Source organism: Arachis hypogaea, chromosome 18 (assembly GCF_003086295.3).
Source record: "Arachis hypogaea cultivar Tifrunner chromosome 18, arahy.Tifrunner.gnm2.J5K5, whole genome shotgun sequence".
Taxonomy (NCBI): domain Eukaryota; kingdom Viridiplantae; phylum Streptophyta; class Magnoliopsida; order Fabales; family Fabaceae; genus Arachis; species Arachis hypogaea.
In genome coordinates, this window is record NC_092053.1 from 81,399,049 (window position 1) to 81,406,530 (window position 7,482).

General features: G+C 34.3%; 1 non-coding gene across 1 annotated transcript; it reads left to right on the forward strand.

Annotated features, from left to right (window-relative positions):
• The first annotated feature begins 1,867 nt into the window (after nt 1-1,867).
• Nucleotides 1,868-1,975, forward strand: LOC112774602 (small nucleolar RNA R71). The gene has a single exon (XR_003189081.1). It is a non-coding gene; the product is annotated as a small nucleolar RNA R71 (small nucleolar RNA).
• Nucleotides 1,976-7,482: the final 5,507 nt, after the last annotated feature.

Here is a 7,482-nt window from a genome sequence, read left to right on the forward strand (position 1 = left end):
TTTTCTTCTGCTGTTTTTGATTCCGTTCTCAATTTTTTTGATTTATTTTGTGACTCCACATGATCATGTACCTATAAAGACATATAACTAATAAAAATATAATTAAATAAAAATTGGGTTGCCTCCCAACAAGCGCTTCTTTAATGTCGATAGCTTGACAGTGGGCTCTCATGGAGCCTCACAGATGTGCAGAGCTTTGTTGAGACCTCCCAACACCAAACTTAGAGTTTGGATATGGGGGTTTAACACCAAACTTATAGTTTGGTTGTGGCCTCCCAACACCAAACTTAGAGTTTGACTGTGGGGGCTTTGTTTGACTCTGCTTTGAGAGAAGCTTTTTACGCTTCCTCTCCATGGATTCAGAGAGAGATCCTTGAGTTGTAAACACAAGGTTGTCCTCATTTATTTGAAGGATCAATTCTCCTCTGTCCACATCAATCACAGCTCTTGCTGTGGCTAGGAAGGGTCTTCCAAGGATGATGAATTCATCCTCATACTTCTCAGTATCTAGGACTATGAAATCAGCAGGGATGTAAAGGCCTTCAACCTTTACTAACACGTCCACTACTTGTCCATAAGCCTGTTTTCTTGAATTGTCTGCCATCTCTAATGAGATTTTAGTGGCTTGCACCCCAAAGATTCCCAGTTTCTCTATTACACAGAGGGGCATGAGGTTTATTCCTGAACCAAGGTCACACAGAGCCTTAAAGATCATGGTGCCTATGGTACAAGGTATTAAGAACTTTCCAGGATCCTGTTTCTTCTGAGGCAATGTCAGTTGATCCAGATCACTCAGTTCATTAGTGAACAAGGGAGGTTCATCTTCCCAAGTCTCAATACCAAATAATTTGGCATTCAGCTTCATGATTGCACCAAGGTACTTGGTAACTTGCTCTTCAGTAACATCCTCATTCTCTTCAGAAGAGGAATACTCATCAGAGCTCATGAATGGCATAAGGAGGTTTAATAGAATCTCTATGGTCTCTAGATGAGCTTCAGATTCCTTTGGTTCCTCAGAGGGAAACTCCTTATTGATCACTGGACGTCCCAGGAGGTCTTCTTCACTCGGATTCACGTCCTCAACCTCCCTTACTGGTTCGGCCATGGTAATTAATTCAATGGCCTTGCACTCTCCTTTTGGATTTTTTTCTGTATTGCATGGGAGAGTTCTAGGAGGGATTTCAGTGATCCTTTTACTCAGCTGGCCCACTTGTGCCTCCAAATTTCTAATGGAGGACCTTGTTTCATTCATGAAACTTACAGTGGCCTTAGATAGATCAGAGACTAAGTTTGCTAACTTGGAGGTATTTTGTTCAGAGTTCTCTGTCTGTTGCTGAGTGGATGATGGAAAAGGTTTGCTATTGCTAAACCTGTTTCTTCCACCATTATTAAAGCCTTGTTGAGGCTTTTGTTGATCCTTCCATGAGAGATTTGGGTGATTTCTCCATGAGGGGTTATAGGTGTTTCCATAAGTTTCACCCATATAATTTACCTCTGCTATTGCAGGGTTCTCAGGATCATAAGCTTCTTCTTCAGAAGATGCCTCTTGAGTACTGTTGGATGCAACTTGCATTCCATTCAGACTCTGAGAAATCATATTGACTTGCTGAGTCAATATTTTATTCTGAGCCAGTATGGCATTCAGAGTATCAATTTTAAGAACTCCCTTCTTCATAGGCGTCCCATTACTCACAGGATTCCTCTCAGAAGTGTACATGAACTGGTTATTAGCAACCATGTCAATGAGTTCTTGAGCTTCTGCAGGCATTTTCTTTAGGTGAATGGATCCACCTGCAGAGGTATCCAATGATATTTTAGCTAACTCAGACAGACCATCATAGAATATGTCCAGGATGGTCCATTCTGAAAGCATGTCAGAAGGACACTTTTTGGTCAATTCTTTGTATCTCTCCCAAGCTTCATAGAGGGATTCACCTTCTTTCTGTCTGAAGGTCTGAACATCCACTCTAAGCTTACTCAGCTTTTGAGGAGGAAAGAACTTGGCTAAGAAAGCCTTGACCAGCTTATCCCAAGAGTTCAGGCTATCCTTAGGTTGAGAGTCCAACTATATTCTAGCTCTGTCTCTCACAGCAAAAGGGAAAAGCATGATCCTGTAGACTTCAGGATCTACTCAATTAGTCTTAACAGTATCACATATCTGCAAGAATTCAGTTAAGAACTGAAAAGGATCTTTAGATGGAAGTCCATGAAACTTGCAGTTCTGCTGCATCAGAGAAACTAATTGAGGTTTAAGCTCAAAATTTTTTGCTCCAATGGTAGGAATGGAGATGCTTCTTCCATGTAAATTGGAATTAGGTGTAGTAAAGTCACCAAGCATCCTCCTTGCATTATTATTATTTTTGGCTGCTATCTCCTCTTCCTGTTCGAAAATTTCTGAAAGGTGCTTGCTGGATTGTTGTAATTTAGCTTCTCTTAGTTTCCTTTTCAGAGTCCTTTCAGGTTCTGGATCTGCTTCAACAAGAATATTCTTGTCCTTGCTCCTGCTCATATGAAAAATAGGGAACAGAAAAATAATAATAATAGGGATCCTTTTTACCACAGTATAGAGGTCCCTGTGTGAGTAGAAGAATAAATAAATAGAAGGAGATGAGAGAGAAAGAGAATTTTCGAAAATAATTTTTGAAAAAGAGTTAGTGATTTTCGAAAATAATTTTTGAAAAAAAAGGTTAGTAATTTTCGAAAATTAAAATAAAAAATTAAAATAATTAGTTAATTAAAAAGAAATTTTGAAAAAGAAGGAAGATATTTTCGAAAATTAGAGAGAGAGTTAGTTAGGTAGTTTTGAAAAAGATAAGAAACAAACAAAAGTTAGTTAGTTAGTTGAAACAAATTTGAAAATCAATTTTGAAAAGATAAGAGGATAAGAAGTTAGAAAAGATATTTTAAAATCAAATTTTTGAAAAAGATATGATTGAAATTAGTTTTGAAAAAGATTTGATTTTTAAAATCAGAATTAATGACTTGATTCACAAGAGATCACAAGATATGATTCTAGAACTCAAAGTTTGAATCTTTCTTAACAAGCAAGTAACAAACTTGAAATTTTTGAATCAAAACATTAATTGTTGAAGATATTTTCGAAAATATGATGTAAAATTAAGAAAAAGATTTTTGAAAAATATTTTTGGAATTTTCGAAAATAGATAAGGAAAATGAAAAAGATTTGATTTTTGAAAAAGATTTTGAAAAAAGATAAAATTTGAAAATTTGATTTGACTCATAGAAAACAACTAGATTTTAAAAATTTTTGAAAAAGTCAACTCAAATTTTCGAATTTTATGAGAGAAAAAGGGAAAGATATTTTTTTTTATTTTTGAATTTTTTTTTTATGATGAGAGGGAAAAACATGAAAAAGATGCAATGCATGAAATTTTTAGATCAAAACAATGAATGCATGCAAGAATGCTATGAATGTCAAGATGAACACCAAGAATACTTTGAATGTCAAGATGAACATCAAGAACTTATTTTTGAAAATTTTTATATGCAAAGAAAACATGAAAGACACCAAACTTAGAAATCTTTCATGTTTAGACTCTATGGATGCAAAAATGCACATGTAAAACAAGAAAAGACACAAAACATGAAAACATCAAGATCAAACAAGAAGACTTACCAAGAACAACTTGAAGATCATGAAGAACACTATGAATGCATGAATTTTTTGAAAAATGCAAGATGAATATGCAATTGACACCAAACTTTCAACTTGACTCAAGACTCAAACAAGAAATATGAAATATTTTTTATTTTTATGATTTTATGATTTTTTTGTATTTTCTTTTAATTTTTTTCGAAAATCATTTTGAAAAAGAAAACTAAGGATTCCAAAATTTTTAATATGAATTCCAGGAATCTTATGCTCTTTAGTCTAAAGCTCCAATCAAAGGGTCAGGCATGGCTTAATAGCCAGCCAAGCTTTAGTATGTAACTCAGACATGACACGCCTGACATTCCCTACAGTTATCCAGGCTTCAACATGCTTTATGAAACACTAGAATTCATTCTTAAAAATTCTGAAGAAAAATATATTTTTGAAAACATTTTTTTTTTCGAAAACAAAGGAGTAACTTTTGAAAGATTTTTGAAAAATTTTTTGAAAATAAAACAAAAAGAAAATTACCTAATCTGAGCAACAAGATGAACCGTCAGTTGTCCAAACTCGAACAATCCCCGGCAACGGCACCAAAACTTGGTGCATGAAATTGTGATCTCTGGTAATGGCTCCAAGAGCTTGGTTCTCTAATCTCAATTCATAATTTGTCACAACTTCGATACAACTAACCAGCAAGTGCACTGGGTCGTCCAAGTAATAAACCTTACGTGAGTAAGGGTCGATCCCACGGAGATTGTTGGTATGAAGCAAGCTATGGTCACCTTGTAAATCTCAGTCAGGCGGATAATAATTGATTATGGAGTTTTTGAAATTAAATAATAAAAGAAGGATAGAAATACTTTATGTAATTCATTGGTGAGAATTTCAGATAAGCGTGTAGAGATGTTTTCGTTCCTCTGAATCTCTGCTTTTCCGCTGTCTTCATCCAATCAGTCTTACTCCGTTCCATGGCTGGCTTTATGCAAGGGCATCACCGTTGCCAATGGTTACATCCCCTCCTCTTGTGAAAATGGTCCAAATGCTCTGTCACAGCACGGCTAATCATCTGAGGTTCCCGATCATGCTGGAATGCGATTCACCCTCCTTTTGCGTCTGTCACTACGCCCAGCAATCGCGAGTTTGAAGCTCGTCACAGTCATTCAATCCCAGAATCCTACTCGGAATACCACAGATAAGGTTTAGACTTTCCGGATTCTCATAAATGCCGCCATCAATCTAGCTTACACCTCGAAGATTCTGATTAAGAGATCTAAGAGATACTCATTCAATTTAAGGTAGAACGGAAGTGGTTGTCAGGCACGCGTTCAAGGAATGATGATGATTGTCACGTTCATCACATTCAGGTTGAAGTACGAATGAATATCTGAGAAGCGGAATAAGTTGAATTGAATAGAAAAACAATAGTACTTTGCATTAATCTTTGAGGAACAGCAGAGCTCCACACCTTAATCTATGGAGTGTAGAAACTCTACCGTTTGAAAATACATAAGTGAAAGGTCCAGGCATGGCCGAATGGCCAGCCCCCAAAACGAGATCACAGGATCAAAAATACAATCTAGGATGATCCAAAGATGTTCCAAAGATGTCTAATACAATAGTAAAAAGTCCTATTTATAATAAACTAGTTACTAGGGTTTACAGAAGTAAGTAATTGATGCATAAATCCACTTTCGGGGCCCACTTGGTGTGTGCTTGGGCTGAGCTTGAATGTTACACGTGTAGAGGTCAATCTTGGAGTTGAACGCCAGTTTGTAACGTATTTCTGGCGTTCAACTCTAGCTTGTGACGTGTTTCTGGCGTTTAACTCCAGACAGCAGCGTAGAACTGACGTTCAACGCCCTTTTACGTCGTCTAAACTCAGCCAAAGTATAGACTATTATATATTTCTGGAAAGCCCTGGATGTCTACTTTCCAACGCAATTGGAAGCGCGCCATTTTGAGTTCTGTAGCTCCAGAAAATCCAGTGCAGGGAGGTCAGAATCCAACAGCATCAGTAGTCCTTCTTCAACCTCTGAATCTGATTTTTGCTCAAGTCCCTCAATTTCAGCCAGAAAATACCTGAAATCACAGAAAAATACACAAACTCATAGTAAAGTCCAGAAATGTAAATTTAACATAAAAACTAATGAAAACATCCCTAAAAGTAACTAGATTCTACTAAAAATATACTAAAAATAATGCCAAAAAACGTATAAATTATCCGCTCATCAGTTCAGTTTGAGATTTTGGTGAATAGTGAGAGAGAAGAGAGAGGTGTGTGTTATGCATCTGCCCATCTGGGCATTTTCCTTTTTTTTTAAGGATCAAAACGACGCCCTTTTGAATCCTAAAAAGAGAACTAGCTCTTTAAAAATTAGACCGGTTCACTGGTTAACCACCGGTTTGACCAATTTTTCGTTGATTTTTTGCAAGCTGATTTCAAATATCAACCGAACCTATCAAATGATCAGTTCTCAGTTAATCTGATCAAATCGGCCGGTCCGGTCCGATTTTGGAAACCTTGGGATCGAGTGAGAATTAGGACAAAATAAAATTCTATGATGAGAAGCTATTGACGGTGAGAGAGTAGTGGCAGTGGTGAGAAATGCAAAAGGCGGTGGGTGAAAATGGGATTGTGTGGATATAGGTATATATATGAAGTGGTGGGTTTAAAATGTGATGGTAAGAGAAATGGGCAGTGGATGATGGTGAATTGATAATGGTGATGGTGGAGGTGGTGGAAAGGATGTGAACAATTTAAGAATTTTGTGTGATTTTTTGAAGAAATTAATAAAAATTTTGAGTTTAAATATTTTTATCAGACAGATTCAATATTTAATGGATATAATGTTAATTTGAATTTTTTTTATAAATATTTTTGTTAGTGTTCTAATGTGGACAGAAATGATAATTTTTTTTATTATAAACTACTTAAAAAAAGAAGGGTAAAGTATATTTTTTGTCCCTAAAATTTGGAAAAAGTTTTAAAAATACCCCTAAGTTTTATTTTGTTTCAATTTTGTCCTGGAAGTTTTCGATTTGCATCAAATATACCCTGATAGCTAATTTTTTAAAAAATTTAACACAAATTCAATAATAATTTCATAAGAATAATCCTAAATACAAGCAAATCAAGCATAATTTTTATGCATTATTGTTAGATTTGTCTTACATTTTTTAAAATTTAGCCGTTAAGGATATATTTGATGCAAATAAAAAATTTTTGAAAAAAAATTGAAACAAAATAAAACTTAGGAGTATTTTTAAAATTTTTGTCAAATTTTAGGGATAAAAAATATATTCTACCAAAAAAAAATTAACACAGTAAGTTAGTAGCTAAATAAGAGAATTTGATAAATAATTTTACTATATAGGTACTTTTGAGTTTTGATCGTAGATCTTTTGTTAGCGTACAAACAAATAGCTAAAATAACGGGTATTATGAGTTCTCTCTATAATCTCCTTTATTAGTCAATTGCAACTTATGGCATACGTGGCTCTTATTTACAATAAGTCAAAGAGTAATTCAATCGTTTATAGTAGTTAATTTTTTTTGGGTGACTTTATAGTAGTTAATTTTTAAGTTCATTAGATTCGGATTTTTTTAAATAAATAAAATAAATATTTTAATTACTAAATAAATGATTTGTAGAATTTTTATAAAATTCTATCACATATACTTATTTTGTTTACAGTGTAAATAAAATAATAATGCACATATTTTATTTATACTGTAAATAAAATAAGACTAAAAGATAGGTGATGTATATATTTTGTTTACAGTGTAAACAAAATACGTAATTATTATTTCATTTATACAAAATAAGTGTATTATTATATAAAAAATTTACTATTAAAACAATATC